This window comes from Pan paniscus, chromosome X (genome assembly GCF_029289425.2).
Source record: "Pan paniscus chromosome X, NHGRI_mPanPan1-v2.0_pri, whole genome shotgun sequence".
Classification (NCBI taxonomy): domain Eukaryota; kingdom Metazoa; phylum Chordata; class Mammalia; order Primates; family Hominidae; genus Pan; species Pan paniscus.
The window spans coordinates 41,799,825-41,823,761 of record NC_073272.2 but is presented as its reverse complement, the minus strand read 5'-3'; the positions used below and the strand labels follow the sequence as shown (position 1 = coordinate 41,823,761).

Sequence of the window (23,937 nt, the reverse complement as noted above, 5' to 3'; positions counted from 1 at the left end):
GAGTGAGGGAGGGAAGGATAGTAGTCAATAGATATTGGATGGATCAAATTGGAAAGGAGAAAGTTCACATTCAGGTAACATGAAGTGGAATTTGGCCTCATTTCAGGTTGCCCAACTAGTAACACAGGATAACTGGTAAGGTTTAGAAAATGAAGTAGGAACAGGGGAGATTTTCTAAACTTTACCCTACTTACTCCCACTATATCGTATGAACATCTATTCTACTGAGCTATCTAAATATAAGTGTTTTTAATGCATCCTTTCTTGGGCCACGAGAAGGAGTAGGACAGTACAGAGCACCAGTGGCAGCTCTTCAAATCACAGATGTGGTCCCACTGACTGGGATCGCGGAGCTGTCGGTTAAAGTAGATGGCTGCCTACACTTCGAGATGCAACCTCACAGCTGGTGAGGGTTGAAGCCAGTTGCACAGGGTGGTCCGTGAATTCAAAAATAACCACAGAGATATAAGCCACGTTCCCCCGAGCCCCCACCAGCGGGTAGAAGGGAAGCCAACGAACCACGTTTGGCGGGTGTACCCTCCTCCCCTGCTGCTTATGTGTTTAGAATCACATCAATTGCAGTTCCAGGCTGCCTGACCCTGAGCAGAATCCTACAGAACAGGAACAGGGTTGGGAAAAAATGGCCGAGACCAAGTAGAAGCTGCTTTGGCTATGTGCCCCAGCAAGTTCAAATGACTACCAGGGTGGTTGGCTAGGGGATAGGGGTAGGAGGTTAATATATTTTTGAATAAGAGTTTCCTGTTACCTGCGAACACTCAAAAAACAGCTAGAGGTTTTTATTCCTCTTAGGAAGAACAATGGTTAGGGCTGTTTTCTCTCATCACTTGTCATCAATGATTCTGTCAATCATTTATTCTGACACCCATTCATTCCACAAATATTTATTGAGTGCCTACTATATGCCAGCCACAATGTTACACGCCAAATATACAGCTCTCAAGCAAACACTGGGTTTTGTAGACAGGTTTGTACTGTGGATACCAAGGCATGCACTGTAACATACTTACAGCATGTTTAACCACCCTGAACTCAGAGACCTGGGTTCAAATCCTCACTAAGTCACTTACTTAGCTGAGTAACTGAGCTTTACCCAATTTTACACGACTGACCTTTCCCTATGCCTCAGTTTCTCACTCTGTAAAGTTGGAAGGCTTGTGAAGAACTTAGCACAGACCACGGGAGTAGGAGCTACCATTATTATTTAGCACAGTCCTCCACCCCAGCTCTGCCTGGTGCCACAGTCCACCGCTTGGTGGTATTTCCGAAGCTGGCCAGGCCCTCTGCTGCTGACCCTGGAAATCGGGTCACACTAGACAAGGCTGCATGTGCGGGGAGAAGGCGGGGGGGCTCCTTTGCACGCGGCTGCTCGCGTTTCCCCAAGGCCTCCAAATAGTCTAAAAACTCACCTCGGAGGAGGAGAAAGAGCGTGAAGTGGCTCTTTCGATCTGAGACACCCCCTCCCGGAGAACTCGCCCCCTCCCCCCCAGCCCAGAGCGGAGTGAAATCTTAGAAGCCGTGGCTGCTGGGTTTGAACGGAATGCCGGAGTCAGTGGAAGACGGAGCTGGTCGGCCCGAAGGTCAGCGAGTTGTTTTGAGTTCTCCTACCCGGAAGGTAGGGGGTGGGGTGGGGTGGGGAGCAGGGAGTAGAGGACGCCAGGGCCCCCGAGAGACCCCGCGTCAGAGCAAAAATTGTTTGTGCTCCGGAACAGGCAGCTCAGCGGAAGCCGCGACGGGGGCGGGTCACGTGCGGCGGTGGCGGCGCAGCTGGCGGGGGAGCCGGGCTGGGACAAGGGCCGGGCCGGGCGGGGGTGGCGCGGGGCGGCGGCTCTCGCAGCCGAAGGTGGAACCGGCTGACTCTGGGCGCTAGGAGCGAGCGGCTCCCCGAGCCCGGAGCGAGGGAGGCGCGCGAGTTATGGAGGGACCGGTGTGGGAGCCAGGGCGCGCGGAGCTCCGCGTGGTGCGGCACGGGCGGGACGAGGAATCGTTGGGGGGCGGGGGCAGGGACACGGAAGCGGGCTCCCGGGGCGAGAGCGGAACCGACGCGGAGGCTGCGCGGGCGTCTGAACCCCAAGAATGGAGGCGCCGCTCTTGTAGTCGCCGGCCTTGTTTTCTTCTTGCACGCAAATCCCGGAACGACCGGAACCACCATCCCCGCCTGCGTCCCAGGGGCGCCCCATTACGCATGGCGGGGGGGGGGCCCGCGGGGCTACTCCGGGAGGGGATCCGTGAGGCCGAGGCCGGAGAGGGCTGCGAGGTGGCTCGCGGGGGTGCAAGCCGGAGCGGGGCTACACACCACACAAACAGCCTCCCTTTCCCCCGGAAGAGCGGGCGAGGGAAGACGCGGGCTAGCTCTGGGGGCTCCCCAGGACTGTGGGAGCCAGGCGAGGACCGCAAGGCGGAAGGGAGTGCTGCAGACAAACCATCGGCCCCACCTGGAAGACATTGGTGGCCTCGTGGCCGGTGGTGAACGGTCTCACGCTTCCCCAAAGTGGCGTGCGCTACTCTAGCGTGGGAGGGAAAGGACACAAACTTGGCCATCTGCCAGAACCCTTGAAGACGCCTGTCTTTGGTGTCCCTCCGCCCCCCGCAGTGGCCCGAAATGTACTCTCCCTCCCGTAGTCCACGAGGTTGAGGTCCGAAGCCTGGAAAAGTAGGGTAGCGTGGTCTGGCCTCGGACGGGAAAACCACCCACGTTCTTCTGAGGTGCCACGCGGGGAAGGCGCGGAACAGTCTTCTTGCAAAGTTTCCCGCCCCTCACCCCAGTCGAGTAAGGGCGGCTCTTCCGGAGGTGGGGGCGGGGAACGGTCTCGTAGCGGGGAGTGGTGCTAGTTCCTCTTCCCTGCGACCGCTCGGGCCGCCTGCGCATTCGCGTCCCCAGACGCTGCACCCCAGTTTGCTGCAACGTCTGCTCGGAGTCGCGGTAGCGGGTGCTGCGCGGAGTCTAGGACGACGCGAGACGCCATTTGCATCCCCCCTCCCTCCTGCAGGTTGGCGGGGGCAGCGGTGTCGCCCGCCGCGGAAGCGTATTCCTGGCAGTGACACTGATTAGATGCTGTGTCGATACGTGCACAGAATCGGGGTGGGCCTTCACCTCTCGTGTGCGCACACACTTTCTGTTGGAAAAGTTGCGATATTTTTTCTCTCCCTCTCGCCGCACAGCTGCTGTCTCCCGGGCGGAATTAGGCGACCACGTTTGCTCAACCCGAAGGAGAGAGGATCGCGCGGGCGCTGGGCGGCCGCCGGGCCCGGGCCGCGAAAATCCAGCCCTGGCTTTGCGTCGAGCTGCTGAGTGCCGCGCTTACGCGCGCGGGGCCAGCCGGGGCCTGGTTTCCATCTGCCCCTTTTGCCTCCGTGTTAAGTTCGCCGGGGAAAACCCAACGATCCGTGCTGAGCCCCTCGGAGGAGAGCCCCCGCCCCACCCCACCCCCAGCCCGATCCCGACCGATGGAAAAAATGACAGTATAGGTCAGAACAGGCTGCCCGCGAGTATTAATATGGACGGCCTCCGTTCCCGGTGCTTGGGGAGGATGGGCGCTTCGCCAGGAAACCGCCGAAGGAGGCGCCATGAGGGCCGCCTGCCCCTTCTCGGGCTAGAAAACGTGGATTCTCAGAGGGACCAGACAAATGTGGTCAGATAGCTGCAGGAACTTACCCCATCTAAATACAGGTTGTCCGTGTATATTCCAACCAAGATCATTTTTGTTTCAATCTAATACACGTTGAGTCAATTAGAAATACTGTGAGAACTGGTCAAACGGTAGATAGGAAACTTGCTCTTTGCCTAGCATTAAATGTATGCTCAGGAGGTGCGGGGCTGAGCACTATCGGCGCAGCCAGTCTGTGTCCTAAGAAGACAGGGTCCCCTTTGCGTTCCACCTTCCAGGACCTTAATAGAACGCGAAGAGAGGAATTATTTTAGTTGTAGTTTCTATTAGAGGGTTGCTTACTCCTTGCAAACTCCCGCCTGGGGTTGTCCGTAGTTAGTAGTAGATGGTTCTGCGTTTTGGCTTTTACAGTCCACGTTTTTCTCTTGGCTTTTTCTTTTCCTGCGTACACGCTGCTGGGTACGGGGAGGGGGCTGCCCAGACGTGTGCTGCCGCCGCCCTCGGGCTCTTTCTTGCGCACCACGCGGCCTCGGAGGAGGGGAAATGTGAACTCTCCGGGTGGCGCTCGAGAACTGGAATTCTGATTTAGGGCTGCGGGTTTGTTCCGGAGGCTGGCTGGGAGCGTCTTGTAGGGGCCGGAGGCTGTGAAGGGGAAGCCCCAGAGGTGACCCTGAGGCCTCAGGAGCAAACCTGGAGGCGCCCGTGTTCTTTGTCTTTCTCGGGGCTGGCAGCTTGGCACGCACAGTTCCGATAAGGATCTACTGAGAGCTAGAGCGCACTGCCAGCACATTTCAGTGATTAGGCAAACGCCGGTAGCCACTTAAGGCAAAGGCCATTTGCGTTGTGTTTGAAAAGGAAAAGGCAGCCTCACCTAATGAATTATGGGTGACCCTGGAGAGGCCAAGCAGGGGAGGCCGAGGCCTCCCTAGGCTCTTATTTGCCGCAACTCCTCCCCTTTTTGCCAGAGTCCCCATTTCAAAGGTAATGGGAAGCCTTTTGAAATTAGAAGTCTGACCGATTCTGTCTACAGAAGTGGTATTTGCATCTGTGCATCAGTAAAATGTGGCCCGCCAGCGGCCCAGGGACAAGGCCTGCCATACGCCAGCCCTGCACCAGTGTTAGACCAAAGTACATCCCAGAGGACATGGCTTTTGGCCAACTCCTCCGAGAACTGATTTAAAGAGGTGGCCTTCAGCCATCAAAAAAGGTGTCCTGGAAGAGTAGGCTGGAGGTCCTGGAAACCAGCGCTCTTCCCCAGGGCTGCAGGGAGAGAGTGGGTAATGGTGCCTGAGCCCTGACGGAACTTGCTGTTAATCCAGTCTAAATGAGCACCATTAAAGAGGACTCTCCCTCCTATCCACCACCACACACACACAAGCCTTTATGGGACGGTCTAGTGGAGACCTAGACAGTTTGAGGGCATTTGGCCTTCACTTTTCAGTGGCCATACAATAGTGCCCTTTCCACCCTGCCAAGACCACTGGCTCCATGTAAACTTCCAGGAACTTTCACCCGGAACTTTGTACTCCCTACCCATCCAAAGGGAGTGCCAGATCATAGTAACAAACACACGTAGCATTGTACTGGAGGCAGCGTTCTAAGCACCTTATGTATGGAGGCATGTTATCCTCAGAACAACCCTACGAGGTATAGATAATAGTATTGGTCTTATTTTACAGATGAGGACTCCGAGGTTCCGAACTGTTAAGCGGTTTGCCCAAAGCCGCACAGCTTGGGATAATAGGGCCTGGATTGACCAGAGGGAGAGATAGGGTCTGGATTGACCAGAGAGAGAAATAGGGCTGTGTTGCCTCTCTAGCGTTTTGTAATGAAAGTGATCTGTTTGGGGGTTGTTTCGAGAGGACTGCCTGGACCCCAACCTTCCAAAGGAAAATATGAAGAGACCAGAAGGCCCAACATTTGGCCTTTATTTTGCAAAAGAAAGTTCTGGAGAGTCGTACAGAGGCATCTTACTGTGGCTCCTCCGCGGCAAGGAAGGGGTCAGGGAAGGCAATGCAAAGGCCCCCCTGGCCCACCTAGCTGCGTAGCATCCGGCGGTCACGTCCGCCGGAGGTGACTGGGGACTGGGGACAGCCGATTGCCGAGGAACTCCTTATCGCCCAGTGTCAGTGCTCCCGGGTGCCGGAGCTAAACGTCCGCCTGCGGGGGCGGCTAGTTCACACCAGTCTCCTGGCTCCCGACGCGCCCCCGGGCTTCTCCCGCGGAGCTGGCTAGATGCCCGGCGGCGGCTCCGAAGCTCCGGGCTCCCCGCCGCTTGTCCCGCCAGCCCGAGGCATGGAGCCCCACGGCCCAGGACTGGAGAGCCCAGTTCGTCAGTCCAGGTTGGGACTGCTGGTTCCGGGTTGCTCACGATCACTCTCCCCTCAACACCCGTCCGGCCGGGCGCGCGCGCAGACACATAAACACACACGGCTTCCAAGCGCGCAGCCCGCCTCCCGGGCCTCCGCTTTTCCTTCCTCCTCCCCGCTCGGGCGCTTCGGAAGCCCGTGGCGGTTGTGTGCTGCGCCAGGGAAGAGTCCGGGTCGGGGAGACCGCGCTGCCCTCTTTCCCCCCAAGGTCTGCGCGCACGCTAGTATCCTTAGGAAGCACAGTCAGGCTTGTGGGTTCCCATCTTCCCGGGAAATGACGGCTGCTGGCGAGGACCTGTTCGCTCCGTGTTTCGCAATGGCCCGGGGATCAGAGGAGAGGACCGGGCGGTGGGGCCTGCGCGTGGATGAGGGTGGCGGTAAATCCCCTCTCCCGCGAAGGTGGCTGAGCCTCCGGCCACCGCTAGTAGTAGTCTACCCTGCTCGTCTTGCATTGGCCGCAGCTTGACTCCCCTGCGTGCCGCGGGTCGGTGTGGGTGTCCCCACTCCCTCAAGCCTTTACTTTCAGCTCGCGAAACCCCATGGATCCGCGGCTGGGCTGGGCAGCGCAGACGCCCAGCTGTCCTCGCCAACCCCAGGCCCAGAGGGGGCCAGGCTGGCCTGGGGGCTGGGCGGCCCGGCTGCACTTGCCGGCGTTGAGAGAGGCTCTGTGAGCCCGAGCCGGCCGCCGAGCCGAGGGAGAGAGCGCATCAGCCCGCGCGCCTTAAGGCAGAACACACGCCTTTCCCGGAACCTTGAAACCCAGGGGAGCCGCTGCCATCTTCGCGGGACGAGCAGCGAGACGCCGGTGATTAAGTGTTTCTTTCCGGCTCCCTCTCCGGGTTGCGGCTCTCCTCCTTTCCACAGGGCTGGAAGAATAAAAACCTGGGGAAAAACCACACACAACTGCGCTCTGGTCTCGCTCGCCATGTCCGCACTGGTTTCTTAGGGTGCGCCCACGCGGGGCACCCCCTGCTCCCCTACTCCACGCCTGGCCGGGGTCGAGGGCTGCGTGCCTCGGTTTCCATCCGCTCTAGCGCAAATCTCGGAGTTTAATGGGGAGGGGGCACACATTGCTGAAGCCACCCGACCCCCATTCTCCTTACGCCCCCCCCATGGGGATTAAACCTAAACACATGAATCCCCCACCCATACCCGGGACTAATCCAGCCGCGCCTCCTGGGATTAACTCGGCTCACAGGTCCATAAAACACTTCCGGCGCGGCCAGAGGGTCTGTCTGCAGAAACACTTTAAAATTGTCCTCCCGGGCCTGGAGTCGGAATTGACTGGGTGGAGGGAAGTGAGTAAACAGACAGTTGTAAGAGACAATCCGTGAGGTTTGCAGGCTGTGAAAAGAGCTGCTTAAAATATGGGCTGTCGGGGTTGCCTCCAGCAGGAGGGTGGCCCGGGTCCTAGCAGACAGATCCAAGAAAAGGATGCAATATATTCTAAATGACATTGACCTGGAGGAAGGAGGGTGTAGGCAGGAGCAGGCAGGCTTCACATGGCTTCTGGCTCCAGTTCAGTGAGGAAGACTAGCTTCCAGAAATTTGTGGGGGCGAGTGGCCAGTCTCTTCATGTGTAAAATCAGAACAGTAACACCTACTCTGTCCCCCTCGGATGGGTTTCTGAGGACCAAAATGTGAAGGCACTTTGTAAATGCGGCTCAACCCTTCTGCTTCACTGTGGTTAATGTTCAGTCTCTCTTAGGTAGAAAAACCAGTGACTTGCTGATTAGAAAACAAAGTAGAAATCAGCCCTTTCTCAAATCTACGCAACAATGTTCGAGATAAAGGGAACCCAAAAGCAACCTAATACTTTGAACCTCCTTTTACATCATTTCGAGATAAGTTTCTGAAGTAATGAGAGAATCTTTGGAATGTTCCAAGAAAATCTGTCACAAACTGGAGGTTAATGGGGAAGAAAGGGAGGCTTTAAATTGGGTCAAATCACATTTTAAGAAGGCTGGGCGCGGTGGCTCACGCTTGTAATCCTAGCACTTTGGGAGGCGAGACGGGTGGATCACGTGAGGTCAGGAGTTCGAGACCAGCCTGGCCAACATGGCGAAACCCCGTCTCTAGTAAAAATACAAAAAATTAGCCGGGCAAGGTGGCGGGGGCCTGTAATCCCAGCTACTGGGGAGGCTGAGGCAGAATTGCTTGAACCCGGTAGGCAGAGGTTGCAGTGAGCCGAGATCGTGCCACTTCACTCCAGCCTGGGCAAAAGAGCGAAACTCCGTCTCAAAAACAAAAAACAAAAAACACAAAAAAAAAAACAAAACCGGAAGAAAAATATAAATTTATAGTAGCTTCCTGGCTATATCCCCTTCTGTTAGTCTGCAGAAGAGATGCCCATTGGTAGCCATTCCCCCAGCCCCAGGACCGAAGGAGGTCTTGACTCAGGCTTGGTCGGCTAGGTGCAAGGTGTTGTTGGCGTCTGGGGTGGGGACAGTGAAGAAAGGCGATCATTTTGCTTTAAACGAACATCAGAAGACCCAGGCCTGCTACTGCGTCTTGAAGGCCTGGAGTTGTTAAAACTCTGTGGGAGGGGGTGCCTCGTGACCTCCTTCCTCGCAGATGGGCTCAGGCAGCGTGACCGGCCCCAGGTGGTGCCCAGGCGCGCTGGGGATGGAGGCCCAGGCTGCGCGTTCACCCTGCCTCGCAGATAGCGAGTAGGGGCCTCCGGCTGGACCGCCCACCGGCCTTACTCTCCCTTTCCTGGCCTTGGGGCCTTGGACCAGGGTTAACCCTGGTCCCTTCTCCACCTCATTGCCCCCCGTGCAGCGCCCTCCCCGCCCTGGCTCCCGGCCCAGATCCCGAGGCCTCCCTCGCCCCGCAGTCTCGGTTCTTCCCCCTCGTGATTCATTTAGCAGCGGTGCAGAAAGCCTGTTTACCTCCGCAGCCCTGGGCGACTCGATCTGCGTAAAAAGCCCCAACGCCAGCTCCGACCAGTAGGGGGGGGATTGTCCTATAGATTATTTCTCCTCCTGGTTTTTGTTTTTGTTTTTTTTTAAACCAGAAGGCTTGGTTGAAGAGGGGGTGGGGTGGCGTGTTGCTGCTGTTTTTTAAAACACCGTATTTGAAAGAGAAACAAAAGCCACACAAAAGCCGTTTAGGAGGTACCAAGACTGTTTTTACATATAAAAAGTGCAGCGAATACCAAGGGGCCCCCAACAGTGATAAACTAAATGGTTGGCCGATTTCGACAATTAACAGTTAATCTGTTATCTGCGATCAGCAAACAAGTTTTGAGGCTCGAAGGACACCGAATTCCTTTTCCAGTCGACAGCGTTGTACTCGAATCTGTTGAGCACATCAGATGCTCCTGGTTTCTCCTAGAGCGAATCCAGCTTTAGCAAACATGGGTTTCCCAGGTTGAAGGACCGACTTGAGCCAGAGAAAATTCTCTTGTGCAGCTGAGGAGCCTCTGTCTGCATCGCCCTTCGAGCCCGAGCTCGTCTGTTTGGTTTAGATTTCTCCAAATTGGTTTTCACCCCGATTTCGCGGACCTCCTAATTTTGCACGTAATAGGCCTCCGATAAATGTGTACTGAATGGCAGAAACTAAAGTGAGGCCCTCGGCCTGGAAGACGGCCTGACGCACGGCCTCGCCCTTGGAACCCCACTCGGGTTCCCAGAGCCCCCAGGCCGCTGCAGCCTGCGCGCAGCTTCGCCCTGCGCCGGCCAGGGCGGGCGGGGGAGGCCAGGAGGCACGAAGCGCCTGGAGCCTGCACGATGATAAATATTGCGCAGACAGCCCATAAATAATTTGCATTATGTTCAGCTGACAACGCGGGGCGATTAATTTTAATAGCTACATATTTGCCTGGGCTGCTGCTTTCGTAGGCCCCGTAATGAAAGGCGAGAGGCCGCCCTGGCTCCGTGCTCGCGGTCCAGGAAGGCAGCCGGGGGTGCGGGAAGGCCCGATGTGGTGTCTCCTCCAGGCAGCCCCCCGGGGAGCCCCAGCTCCTTGGCCCCCCTCTCGCCCTCCGTGCCTTGTGGAGGTGAGGTGTGCGCGCACCGCCGGAGCACCCCCGAGGCCTCGAGCAACAGGAGCCACCATAATGACACTGCACATTTGTCTGTGTGGGGAGAGCCACTTGTGGACTGGGAGACCCTCCACGTAGCTTTGTGCCCCACCCGGACCAAGTCCGGAGTTTCAGGTTCCACTTAGGCTAGGAGGGGGGTGTTTGCCGCCGCCAATTCGCCAGTGGGCCCCAGCTCGGCCGAGGCTTCTCCGCCCTCCCGGCAGAGGCAAGAGACAAAACAAAGCCCGGCTGTCCCCGCGTCCTCTCCGCGCGCGTAGGGTCCTGAGTTCTGCCTCCCAGGAGCTGTCCGGCGCTCCGCGGAAGGCCCCCCTAAAATGCTTCCTGAGCTCCTCGATGCAAAAGGACCGCACACATAAAGGACAGAAGAAAAGAAAGGGTCTGGAGGAGCTCTTTAAAAGAGGGGGCAGGGAAGGAAGCGCAGCGAGGAAGGACGCGGCCGCCGCGGTCCCGTGGTGGCCGGGTGCGCGCGTGTGCGTGTCTGTGTGTGCGTTCCGATGACAAAGCCCCGCCGCCGCCAGCAAGCTCCTGGCTGCCAGAGCTCTGGTGGGGGAGGGGAAAGGGAGGAGAGGAGCCAGCGCTAGCGTAGGTAGCGGGGAATCGAAGCTTCCCAGGAGAAAGAGTTCATTCATGAGCTGTAGGAGGCCTCGCGGCCCGGCCAGGTGGAGCCTCCTGAAGCCAACACCTGTGTATTTTCCTTTTTGGAAACAGGCGAGCCCATCGATCATTACCATATTTTAATTGCCTTTCGCAAAGGTCATCTCTAATTATGGGTTGCGAGGAGGGTTGGTCAGGAGTCCGTGGCCCTTTATTATCTGTGTGGGTGTGTGTGTGTCGCCGCAGAGACAATGCGCCCAGCTCTTATAGAAATGCCAATCCGAGGGTGTCCGTGCGCGCCTGCGAGGCGGTCACGACGTGCTGGATCCACGCAGACCAGGCTGCGTGCACAATAAAAGCCGAGCAGGCGGCTGAGGGCCGCGCAGACCCACGGGTTTTCTTTTTAGAAACAGTGGTGCGAAGAGACTTGACAATAATAACACGCAGCAGGATTAAATCAGGGCGGGAATAAGGAAATGTATTTTCGTTTCTAGAACCGCGGACTGTGTTTAACCCATCCGATCCTCCCCTCCCCAGAGCATTTTGTGCACACGTGGAGTTCCGCGCAGGGACAGGCGCCGGGCACAGAGTGGCTTGGGACTGCCCGATGACGTTCCAGGGCAGCCACGTTACGTTCATATTAATCTCTTCCCTTAATTCGGCATGGTTGTCAGTTACAGTGACGTGAAACAGCCTTAACGATGTCTGTTTTATGGGAAACAATACCTGGCTAGTTGAAAAAGAGAAAGCAAACGTTGAGGTTTTTTAACTTTTGAAAGTTTGCATTTCCTTAGTTTTTATCACTGTCAGAAACCCTTGTGGCAAAAGCCTATTTTAACTTCCTCCGAGGGAGAAGAGCAGTGGAGAAGGTAGATGGAGGGTCAGGGGTTCTTGGGAGGATATTTTGGAGATGGAGGGAGGTGGAGATCAGTGAAGAGCTGTGAGTCAGGGGTGGTCAGCAGCCACTCTGAACTTGATTTTCTCAAAGGAGCCTGGCACTTCTGAGCCCCGATGCTGTTTCTGGGAGTCCAGCCTGACAAAGTCAGAAGCTGGGGTCAGGAGCCTCAGAGAGTTGGAGAGTTTTGTACTGGTCCTGCTTCCTGCCTGCCCCCACACCTGGCCTCCTGGCCTCACCAGCAGCCAGCTCTGCCCTGAGGAAGGCAGAGCCAGATGACTGGTCCAACCCCCCAGAGACCGCCTGGCTTTCTCCTCCCCTGTAATCATAACCAGATGCACTTAAGCGCCTTTCATCAGAGGAAGCCCAAAGCCCTTTAACAGGCTTCAATAAAAGCCTTTTGAGGGCCTACCAGCCTGCTCAGTGTTGGGGCCCCTGTGCCCACTTTCCAGCTGAGCCAGCCTGGGGCTGAAGTCAGGGTCTAGCCTCTCCCCTGGGGCCCCAGAAGCCAAGGAAGTTTACTCAACTAAGGCAACCTCTCCAAGCAGGTAGGGTGCCAAGATTCCTGCCAGGTGTGTGGGTTCAGACCTCATTAACAGGAGGAAAGAAAGGCATGGGAGGGAAGCCAGCAGCTAGTGTCTGTCTTAAGGAAGGACAAGAAGGAGCAGCCTATGAGAAGGAACCAGAGGGGCTAGGAAATAGAGCCGGGGTGAAGGGGCAGTGATGATGGAGATGTTCACAAAGACTCCCATGGTACTTCCACCAACCCGAATTCAGAGGTCAGAGCTGCTGTCCCACTGTGTTGCAATCTGTCTCCCTTACTAAACTGTGAACTCCCTAAGGGGAGTTCTTATTCACCTTTGCAGGCCCGGCCCGGGACCTGGCACAAAATAAGTAATCAAAATGGGAGATCACAAGCTACGATGGAAAACTCTGGATCAAGATGCATACGGGCTTAAGATGGGAGCTCTGCCCCCAGTGGTTGTGTAGCCTATCTGAGCCTCAGTTTCCTTATCTACAAAATGGGTATGAGAATGCCTACATCAAAAGATTGGAGAAAGATTCGATGAAGTAGTTGCAGGTGAAGCACCAGGAAGATGATAATAAAGTTTTTAATAAATACTGTGCCCTAGCTGGGTGTGGTGGCTCAGGCCTGTAATCCTAGCTACTCGGGAGGCAGAGGTGGGAGGATCACTTGAGCCCAGGAGGTCAAGGCTGCAGTGAGCTGAGATTGTGCCACTAAGTGACAGAGTGAGACTCTCTCAAACAAAGCAAAACTAGATAGATAGATAGATAGATAGATAGATAGATAGATAATCTCATGCCCTTGCTCTTGAAGGAGTGAAGAGAGGATTTGGACTGATATTGTTTGAATTGTAAGTAGGAAGGTTTGTGTTACACCCTAGCTAGGCACAGGTCTCTCTGGCCTGGGATTTGGATCAGAAGAAGGAATTGTTTCTAAACTGTGTGAATTGGAGCCACAGGACCCCACTGCACTGTCCAACAGGGCAAGCAGCTCCAAAGCTGTGAACTTGGGAAGCCAAGCCAGCCTTGGTCTCAGGCTCTGGGGAAGGGGCAGGTCCTAGACCCTTGGACTCTCCTGCACAGGGCTGGTTGTGGCTGGGGCCTAGTTGTGCACTGCGGACCAGGCTGCTGGAGATGAGTGGCTGGCAGATAATCCCAGTTGGTGCTGGCTTTCTGTGGTCAAGAGGAGAACTGCCCCTTCAGCTTTGACCTCTGCTCCAGTAATCATGGCTGTATTTTATTTTTGGCGGGTTCATCCTCTGGCATTTGGCAGGGCGGGGAGGGGAAGGGGGGTTGCCTGCGTCTCTTTGCTATTCCTTCTGGTTTGCTCAGTAGCTCCCCACCTCTCATCCCCCACCCCACCCCACACAATGTGGCCTGGTTTTCTCCCCATTGCAAGCTGCTTTATCATTTTTGCCTGTTCCCTGGCTGCTCTGCTTGTTTGAGAGTGGGGGTAAGACCTGGGCTCTCCCCATTCCCCTCCTTGGTCCATCACATTCCAGATGTCTTTCAGCCCCTCCTCCCGTCTCCCTGAGCTTGGCACTTCCCCAGGAGGGCAGCCTGAGGGTCAGGGTCCATGGGCCGCCTGGGCATCAGGGGCCTGTGAGTGCCTGGCTCAGAGAAGGAGGAAACGGTGGGGGACAGAAGCCAGCTGCACTGCTGCACATTCCTAGCTTTGTGAATGGAAGCTCATGGCATTTGGTGTGTGACACAGGTCTGGTAGTCAGGGTCAGAATGAAAAGGTGTGGTATTTGTAGGGGAATTGGGAAGAAAATGAAGTAAGCTAACACTTCTTGCATAATTCATCTCTCCCTATCCCTGAGATGAGCACCTTCCAGGAGAGGCAAGAAAAACAAGAGAGAAGAGAAGGGAGAGCAAAACCAGCCTGGTGGAAATGCTTTGCCCCTCTCCCTTCCTGCCTAGAGAATTGGCTCCCTTGTGCAGCCAATGTAGGTCAGGAGGGGACAACAGTTAGGGTCCTTTACCCAGATCCTTCAGGGAAAATGTGAGATCAGATTTGAGGAAGACACAGGTCACTGTCCTACAGGGATTTCAGAAAGAATAAGACACTGCGTTATCAAAGGTGGGGGATTTGGGTTATGATCAGAAATTTCCTTAAAAAAAAATTTCCTGCCTGTCACACTTTTGTTTTTAACCCAGTTCACCTTCTTCCATGGATTTAGCAATAAGTTATGAAATTGATCTCTTCCCCTATAGCATGTCAGCTACAAGGGAGCTTAGAAGCAATTTAATTCTGCTCCTGGAATCTGTGGGTCCAGAATTTGGTGGACTCAACAGCTGGAGGCTGGAAGCATCCGGAGGGGTCTTTACTTTATGTCTGGCTGTTGGCTGGGACCTCAGCTGTGTCCCATAGCATGAGCACAGGGCTCTCTATGTGGCATGGGCTTCCTCACAGTATGGTGCCTTAAGGGTAGTAGGACTTTAAGTTACAAATCGGCAGCTCAGGGCTCCAGAAAACCAGCATTGCAGTAAATAAGGCTGAAGCTGCATCACCTTTTTTTTTTTTTTTTTTTTTTTCTGAGATGGAGTCTTGCTCTGTCGCCCAGGCTGGAGTGCAGTGGCACCATCTCGGCTCACCGCAACCTCCGCCTTCCAGGTTCAAGAGATTCTCCTGCCTCAACCTCCCGAGTAGCTGGAATTACAGGCATGCACCACCATGCTCGGCTAATTTTTGTATTCTTAGTAGAGACGGGGTTTTAGCATGTTGGTCAGGCTGTTCTCAAACTCCTGACCTCAGGTGATCTGCCTGCCTCGGCCTCCCAAAGTGCTGGGATTACAGGCGTGAGCCACCGTGCCTGGCCCGCTGCATCACCTTTTCTAATCCACCCTTGAAGTCTATATTCATTGGTTGCGATTGTGGTCACAAACCCATCCAGATTCAAGGGGAAGGGACAGAGATCCTACTTCTCACTTGGGAGGAGTGTCAAAGAACTTGTGGCCATGGTGGGGTGGGGGTGGGGGGTGGGAAGGTGGTAGGGGAAGCCATACCAGGCACCTTTGAGAGCTAAGCTTAATTAGCAGTAGCTCTAAACAGACTAGTCTACATTGTAATAGGGGTTTCTACCCTCAAGAGGCCTCATAAATTATATGGGGGCAGGGGGACTCAGAGAGCTAAAATTAGGCCAGGGTAAAAGAAATAGAGCCTATAAAGCAAATATGGATTTTAGGAAAAATAGAAAATATATCGAGACAGCTGTCTCTATGATCTTGTCCAATGTGGGAAGGACTGAGGGAGAACTGAGTGGTGGGATCAGATGGGTTTTAGGCTCTTCTGCATTGAAAGGGAAGCAGGTAAAAGATTAGCATTCTATCTGCCGCCATCCTTAGCCTACTGTCTTGGGGAAGATCTAGTAACCCTTCATCGCTCCCAACAACATTATTTTCACTATTGCCTTATAAGTCACTGCCCCCTCTACCACCAGTATACAGCTATCTTTATATGGTACAAAGCTAGGAATGTAGTCAATGCATTTCCTGTAGTGTGTATGGAAAAACAATTAATACTTACTATTTGTGCCCTCCCTGAGGTGTGGTTTTAAATATCCAGCATGGATAGTGTTGTGACTGAAAGGGCCTGGGTACATCTCTAGGGCCCCAGGTTCCCATTATCCTTGTCTCTAACCCCTGAATGGAGAGTTTGACTTCTAATTTCATGCTAGGGGTTTCACGGGCAACATAATTGTATTTGCCTCTGCCTTTGATCTGCTATTTGATCTGCTATTTTATTGTGGGTTCGACTAGGAGACACAGATAGAAACGTGGTGGAAAACATGATTTTGTTTTGCTTGGGAATTGGCAGTTATTGTTTTCTATGGCTCCCTTAACATGACACATCTTCCCTAAATCCAAAATCTAATCATTTTCCCATTTTTGAAAATCCAAAAGGCATGTGTACCCTCTGGCCTGCTTTCCTCTCCCCTCCTGAAGATTTCATTTTCAGCAAGACTTTGGGGGCATGACGTTCAGATTTTAGACCTCAGTGCAGATTGGAGCCCCGAATTAGTGTAATACACCTGGGTGAACTCTGCCACACCTGCCCCTTTCCTGACCTCACCACGGCTTCCCAGGATGTATCTGGTTCACCCTAGCCTCCCTTGAGGTGATTTTGGGTCTGCAGGGCCAACTCCTATCCTGAGACCCAAACAAAGAAACCCAGATTCAGCAGATGGGTCAGAACTAAGCGACATTCAGGGGATGGCCCTTGAAATAAGCTGGCTTCTCAGGCAGGGTCACTGTATTACATTGTACAGTTTGTGTACTGCACAAAGGTCCCCAGCCAAAACACAGAGTAGGCTACTGGCAGCTCTGTTCTCAGGGCAAAGGAGAAAGAGATTATGTCTCTGATCCAGAAGAAAAGAGAAGGTGACACAGGACAGATAGAGGTCAAAAGGGTTTCTTGGGAGCACACTGGATCAGCCTAAGACTGGACCAAGCCAGTGTTGACCCAGCATGTTGGCGCAGTAGGCCTATATACACTCTCTTTGTTTTGTTACCTCTCATCTGCAGGCACTGGTTCATAAGTTATTGGGTCCCTCCTAGGCCTTATTTGGAGTGTGGGTGGGAGAAGGACAGGAGTGTCACCCTACTTATGTGTCTTGTTTAGCCAGCAAGGTGGGATTTGTTTCTTGGGCAGAGGGAGTTTCTTTGGTTTATGAATATGAAGATTTTAAGGCATATTGTTCACTGCAGACCGTTATGTACTTGATATAGGCGTTTGAGTGCAAGACCCTAACAGGGCTAGGCGCGGTGGCTCATGCCTGTAATCCCAGCACTTTGGGAGGCCGAGGCGGGCGGATCACGAGGTCAGGAGATCCAGACCATCCAGGCTAACACGGTGAAACCCCGTCTCTACTAAAAATACAAAAAATTAGCCGGGCGTGATGGCGGGCGCCTGTAGTCCCAGCTACCCGGGAGGCTGGGGCAGGAGAATGGCGTGAACCCAGGAGGCGGAGCTTGCAGTGAGCCCAGATTGCACCACTGCACTCTCCAGCCTGGGCTACAGAGCGAGACTCAGTCTCAAAAAAAAAAAAAAAAAAAAAAAAAAAAAAAAGGGGGAGAATCGGCCTGGCTTGCTGGCTCACACCTGTAATCCCAGCACTTTGGGAGGCCGAGGCGGGCGGATCACGAGGTCAGGGGTTTGAGACTAGCCTGACCAACGTGGTGAAACCCCGTCTCTACTAAAAATACAAAAATTAGCCGGGCATGGTGGCGCTAATCCCAGCTACTCAGGAGGCTGAGGCAGGAGAATCGCTTGAACCTGGCAGGCGGAGGTTGCAGTGAGCCAAGATCGCGCCACCTCACTCCAGCCTGGGCGACAGAGTGAGACGACGTCTCAAAAAAACCCAAAAAACAAAAACAAAAAAACCCCAAAAAACAAACAAACAAAAAACCCAAAAAACAAAAAAAACAAAAATTAGCCGGGCATGGTGGCATGAACCTGTAGTCCCAGCTACTCTGGAGGCTGAGGTGGGAGAATCGCTCCAGCCCGAGAGCCAGAGGTCAAGGCTGCAGTGAGCCCAGATCGCACCACTGCACTTCAACCTGGGCAACAGAGACAGACCCTGTCTCAAAAAATATATAAATAAAAAAAAATAAATAAATAAAAAAGGCCGAGTTCGGTGACTCACACCTGTAATCCCAACACTTTGGGAGGCCGAGGTGGGCAGATTGCCTGAGCTCAGGAGTTCGCGACCAGCCTGGGCAACATGGTGAAACCCCGTCTCTACTAAAATACAAAAAAAAAAAAAAATTAGCCGGGCGTGGCGGAGTGTGCCTGTAGTCCCAGCTACTGAGGAGGCTGAGGCAGGAGAATTGTTTGAACCTGGGAGGTGGAGGTTGCAGTAAGCCGAGATTGTGCCACTGCACTCCAGCCTGGGCGAGAGAGCGAGACACCATCTAAAAAAAAAAAAAAAAAAAAAAAAAGAGGATCATCTGAAGAAAGAAATTCCAATCAAAATTAAACAACTCCAAAAAGGAACTTCTCTAGTGTCAGTAATGGGCTGGTTGAGGAGGTCTTTGGGAGCCTTCTTTTTATTGATTGACTGATTTTTTTTTTTTTTTTTTTGAGACAGGGTCTCGCTCTGTCGCGCCGCTGCACTTCAGCCCAGCCTGGGTGACAGAGTGAGACTACATCTCAAAGAAAAAAAAGAAAAAGTAATCCGGCCGGGCGTGGTGGCTCATGCCTGTAATCCCAGCACTCTGGGAGGCCGAGGCGGGTGGATCACGAGGTCAGGAGATGGAGACCATCCTGGCTAACACAGTGAAACCCTGTCTCTACTAAAAAAAAAAAAAAAATACACAAAATTAGCCGGGTGTAGTGGCGGGCGCCTGTAGTCCCAGCTACTCGAGAGGCTGAGGCAGGAGAATGGCGTGAATCCGGGAGGCGGAGCTTGCAGTGAGCCGAGATCGCGCCACTGCACTCCAGCACTCCAGCCTGGGCGACAGAGCCAGACTCCGTCTCAAAAAAAAAAAAAAAAGTAATCCATATCAACCATCTGATGGTGGAGGGGGATTTCAGATCTCTGTACCATACTTTCCCTTCTCCATTCTTACCATAGCACTAGAGCACAATGCCTTACTAAATTCATATCCAGTGTTTACTTTGTAACCACATATATATCATTCATTGCTGAGCCAAATGAGCTTCAGTGATTGCAGTTCCTTTCTTGTAAGATTTTTTTTTTCCTGGAGTTAATAATTGCCTCATTTTTATATTTGCCTAATTTTCTTTGACCTATGACTACTTTTCCCATACTTTCCAACCTCTGTACAATTAATCTGAGGACAATTTTCTGCATGTCCAAATCTTGAAGACCATCTGCAAATGGGCTGATCTTTTTTTGCTTTGTGTTTCTTTTTTTAATCCCTATTTTCTTTAAATCTGAAAACTTTTTCAAAAAGTTTCCAATCTTCCATTTAGTTTTATTTTCTAAAACTTTTGGCCGGGCGCGGTGGCTCACGCCTGTAATCCCAGCAATTTGGGAGGCCGAGGCGGGTGGATCACGAGGTCAGGAGATCGAGACCATCCTGGCTAACACGGTGAAACCCCGTCTCTACTAAAAATACACACAAAAAAAATTAGCCGGGCGCGTTGGCAGGCGCCTGTAGTCCCAGCTACTCGGGAGGCTGAGGCAGGAAAATGGCGTGAACCTGGGAGCCAGAGCTTGCAGTGAGCGGAGATCGCGCCAGTGCACTCCAACCTGGACGACAGAGCGAGACTCTGTCTCAAAAAACAAAAAACAAACAAAAAAACACTTTTATGAAATGCGGTGGGAGTTTTTACTGATTTCAAATGGGGTATTGTGTTTTGGTGGGAAATTGTGTCTGTCCCACCCAGCTAATGTCAAGAGCTGAGAAATTAATCCAGAGTTTCTGATATTTGATATTTTGCTTGGTTGAAATAAACTTTCATCATTTTTCCTAAACAACAACTTTTCAGAAGTAATGACTGTTAGCCCCGGGAACCGTGGAAATATTCAGTATTAGTAAATCTTTACCCTCCCCTCCCCCCCGAACTGATTCTACATTTTTAGAAATAAAGATTATTTTTAAAATAATTGGCCTTTACCCAGGCCATTTACTGCAAGATTCATGCCCTTTATTTACGTTCACCTCACGGTGCCTTTTATTTGTGTTCAGTCATTTACAAGTCTGCCTTTCCAACTAGATTGTAAATTACTTGAGGGGGCCAAAGGTGTCTTTTAAAAATTCACTTCTGTACTTTTGGATCCCCCTAGGTCCTAACACAGCGCCTCGCCCTTAGCAAGCGCTCCATAAATGCATGTTAAATTCAAAAAGTGGACAAATAAAGTTCCAGTCTTCTCCAATCAGGAGCCCTAAACCGTGGTAACTCTCAAATCCTCTCTGGCCTCAACAGCGCCCTGTGAACGGTGGGTAGGCCTCGCCCCCCACCCCCAGCTGCCTCGGCAGGTTGCCTCTGGGGACAGAGTTCTGGGGTGCGCGGGAGAAGCGATAACACGTTGACCATCGCGGGAGTCCGGGAACCAGAGGTCGTTTCTCAGGATTAAAATCCACTCCAGCGTTTCGAGGAGGGGCGACACTACAGGCCACGCTTTCACCAGGGACGGCCGCCCCATCGTCCCCGACCTGGGGTCAGCGTGGCCCGCAGCGGGGAGGGGGGCCTCGGGAGGGAGCGCCCCCCGGCAGCCCGGGAACGCCCGCACGGCAGCCCCGGCCCAGCCTGCGGCTCCGCGGTCCTACCGCCGGGGGCAGCGCCGCCTGCGCAGCCGGGCCAAGATGGCGGCCGGTGCGCAGCCGCCCGCGTCCGGGGGAGAAGCGGCGACAGCCCCGTGTCAGCCGGGGCGCGCGCTGTCCCAGGGCGCGAAGCCGCTCCTCCTTTACCCACGGGGACCCCGAGGGCCAGTCCTGCCACTTCGTCCTTACAGGCCCCCTGCCCGGAGCCCTACCTGGACGGGCCCCGGCTGGGATCGGGACGGCCAGGAGGATGGCCGCCTGGCTAGACATGGTGGACAGGGGACCAGCGGGGACCACTGGGTGCCAGCCCCACACCCAAGCCATTTCTTCCAGCCCTGGGACACCTCTGGTGCGCAATTCGACGATATTAGTAATCGCAGGTAGGGCTTCATGTCCCGTAAAAACACAGGGCTCAAAGCACTTGAAATCAGGAATGTCTTGGAAAATCTGCTACTTCTGGTTGTGAAATCCACGGTATTCTCTAGTAAAGGCAGTAAAGGCTACAGAATATGTGCGGTTCCTCACATTTGCTGCGACATCGGTATGCGCGCAGTGTAGGCTGCCTGCCTCCTAGGACACTCCAAAACCTGAGGTCCAATTTACCAGAAATGGCATTGATGAATGCGGTGCATTCTGAGTGATCTCCCGCTGGGCTCAGGTTGGGAGGTCAGAAGGGCCCCCAAAGGGAGCAGCTAATGCAGGTAGAATCACAATGGTAGAAACAGAGAAGTACCCAGAAACGGTTCCCCATTACCCTTTGTAAACTGGGTTGACACCTCCCACTGGTTCAAGGTTCCAACCAAAGTTTGCATGTTGTTTATCAGCTCAGCTTGAGAGGCAGAATGTGAACTTTTTGGTTTTGTTTTGGTGAAATAGTCTTTCTGCATAACATTTGCACCGGCTTGTTATTCTTATGGAAAACACTTCCTCCACCTACCCTGGGCAGCAGCCACACCAGCCTTTACTTCCTTCTGCAGGCCCTCTTAATTACCTCTCTCTTGCTCCAGTTTAGGCAGCCCCCGGCACTTTGTTCAAGTACAGCAATAAACCCAAGACTGGGCCTAATCCTCTGTGGTCCTGACCTTCCCCACAGCGGGCCTGGAGTCTGGAGGGCCTTCCTGCTCCCCTGATTAGGGCCAAGGACGCAGCTTGATGTGTTTTGTGTTTTCTCCCCTCTGCACACTTGGTACTTTTCAGAGTGCTTCACTAAAAAATCAGATACAAGAAAAAGTTCACATCAGCCCTTTGGAGCCAGGCCTCCGTGAGCTGGGGTCACCCCACCACCAAGCCAACCATTCGACTTCTAAACTGTAGCCAGGGCCAATGGGTTACCGCTGACCTTTTGCACACCGAATTCCTCTCCTAGCGTTAGCTCGGGTGGCCAGGGAGCCTCAGCTGCACCCACCTCCTGCCCGGTCCAGTCCCGATGCCCCTCCCGGGAAGCGCGGTAACCTTAAACGGCACGACAGGCGGCTGGCCGAGCTGGTTCGGTGACGACTCCCTGGAGACAGCGGCTTCGAGCAGCAGGCCCCATCTGCAGCGCAGCTGAACGAGTTAAGCTGCCCCAGGCGTGAGCGTACCAGGCTGGGGCCTGGACAGGAGAGAACCGGCGGGGGGCCCGGGCCGCCTCAGCCCTAGGATTTCCAAGTTGCAGGGGGAAAGGTGAACCTGACTCCCCTCCCGAAGGGCTGCGTGGGGGGCTCAGAAGACTCCTGTCAGGGGTTGGGGAGGCGCCTCGAAGCGGGGCCCAGAGTGAGGCTGCTGAAAGGGGGCCTGGGGGGTAGGCGGTGCGCCCTCGAGGCCACCTGGTCAGTAAAGGCGCTTCTGTGCTGTACAAGCAAGACAGCAGTTGTAGCACCCGACCCTCGGGCTCCAGTGGCCCACGGTGCAGGCGGGCAGGGGAAGAGTGGCTCTGCGCGCAGCCCCGGGTGCCCTAAGGTTACCTCCTCATCCCCTGCCGCTGCTGTGCCGCCCCAGCCCTACCCCCGCCCCGAAAAAACCCGGCCGCCGGGGCCAGAGCCTAAGCTGCACGGGCTCCTGACCCCGGCTCGCCAGGCTCAGCCCAGTCCGACCCCGCCTCGGCTTCACAAAGGCCACGTGCGGCCAGGGCCGACAAGGAACGACCACGACTCTCAGATCTTTAATTACGCTAGGAGTCCTTACCCTTCCCCCCAACCCATCGCCGGCTTCCAGCCCTTTAATCAATTTCACGATATTAAATATTAATTTCCTGCCAGCCACGGTTTCTCGGAGGAGGGGGAGGGGATGGGCAGGGCAGCTCCGAGGCTGGAATGGCTTTGCAGGGTGTGACCACGACAGCAGGGCGCGGAGGACGCGCGGACTCCTAAGTGAGCTGTGCCCAGAACTCGGAGCCACTGGGTTTTCGCTCTGTAGCTGGGGAACTTGGAGAGTTATGAGCGCCTGGGTGCAGGCCTCCAGGAGGGGCAGCGAGGTGCGCGGAGAGTCCGGGTGTGCTGGGCGACCGCCTCCTGCTCCGCGCGCCCCCCCTCCCCACCCCAGCCGCGAGTCAGCCTCACGCGGGCCCGCGGCGCGCTGCGATGATGGATCGCGCCTGGCGGGGGTGATTTGGTGTTGATCGCACATTATCACTGGCAGGTTGGACTGGTTGCTGATGGACGACTTCTAGCGGCGGCGGCAGCAGCGTCTTCAGACACCGCGCTGGGACTCGCTCGCTCGGCGAGGGTCTTTCCCCCCCCACACCCCCTCCCTACTTCCAGGCGCCAGGAGGGCCTGGGAGTCCGAGTGGGGTCTCCTCGCGTCCAAGGCCGCCCGCTCCTGTCTGGGTCCGGGTGTGGGCTGTTGGCTGGGTGAGGAGAGGAGCCAGGACGCCTCTCCCACTTCCTCCCACTCCTCCTTCCCTTGCCGCCTGCTCCCCACCCCCTTCCTGCTTCCCCACCGAAACCCGGAGGCCCTGGGTCACTCCGCGGGTGATATCCACGCCGCCTGACCCTGGCCGCGGGGGTGCGGACTCCTCTGCTCCGCAGCCCCCGACCCTCTCCCCCGGTCGCAGCAGCCGCGGCACTGCGGTGCGCCCCTTCTCGCCTCTTTTTCTAAAGTGCCTGCAGATACAAAAGCGGTTTCGTAATGCCTTCCGTCTGCGAGAGCCGGAGGACCTTGGCTGACCTTTCGGAAACTGATTGCAACTGCCTGTTAACAGCCCGTACTGACCGCACTGAGCGGAGCGGAGGACAATCATTTAAGTGACAGACGGCGAGGTGGCCCCGGCTCAGTCGAGCGGCCTGGTTAAGCCCGCCCCGCCCCTCCCCCGACCCCCTCCCCTCCCGCAGCTACTCCCCCAGCCCCGGGCGCACTGCGGGCCGCGGCGGGCGCTCGGGCAGGCGGAGAGGACGCGCGCGCGCGTGCGTGTGTGTGTGTGTGCGCGCGTGTCCACGATTACCGGCCGACGGGTTAACCCTTTGCCGAGCAGCCGGTCCCTTTGAGGCCGGGCGCTGCCGGATTAATCTGCCATCTGCAAAAGAGGAATAACAGGGCCGTCTCCGCCGACTTTCCCTAATGGGTAAACTGTACCCTCTTAGCGTGACCCACGCTGCGTCCCTGCTGCTGCCAGGGAAAGATCCGGACCCTTGGCTCTTCTGCCGCGGCCCTGGGTCCCCTCCCTGCACTCCC

At 54.9% G+C, this 23,937-nt stretch overlaps 1 protein-coding gene across 3 annotated transcripts in view; it reads left to right on the top strand.

Moving 5' to 3' along the window:
- The first annotated feature begins 922 nt into the window (after positions 1–922).
- BCOR (BCL6 corepressor) overlaps positions 923–23,937 on the top strand; it is a 126,376-nt gene continuing 103,361 nt past the window's right edge. For 2 of the 3 annotated variants that reach the window (XM_057301050.1, XM_008968340.7), the window contains exon 1: positions 923–1,598. The gene's annotated coding sequence lies outside the window, so the exon portion shown is untranslated. The remainder of the gene's footprint in view (positions 1,599–23,937) is intronic. The other variant, XM_057301049.2, reaches the window with a different exon arrangement.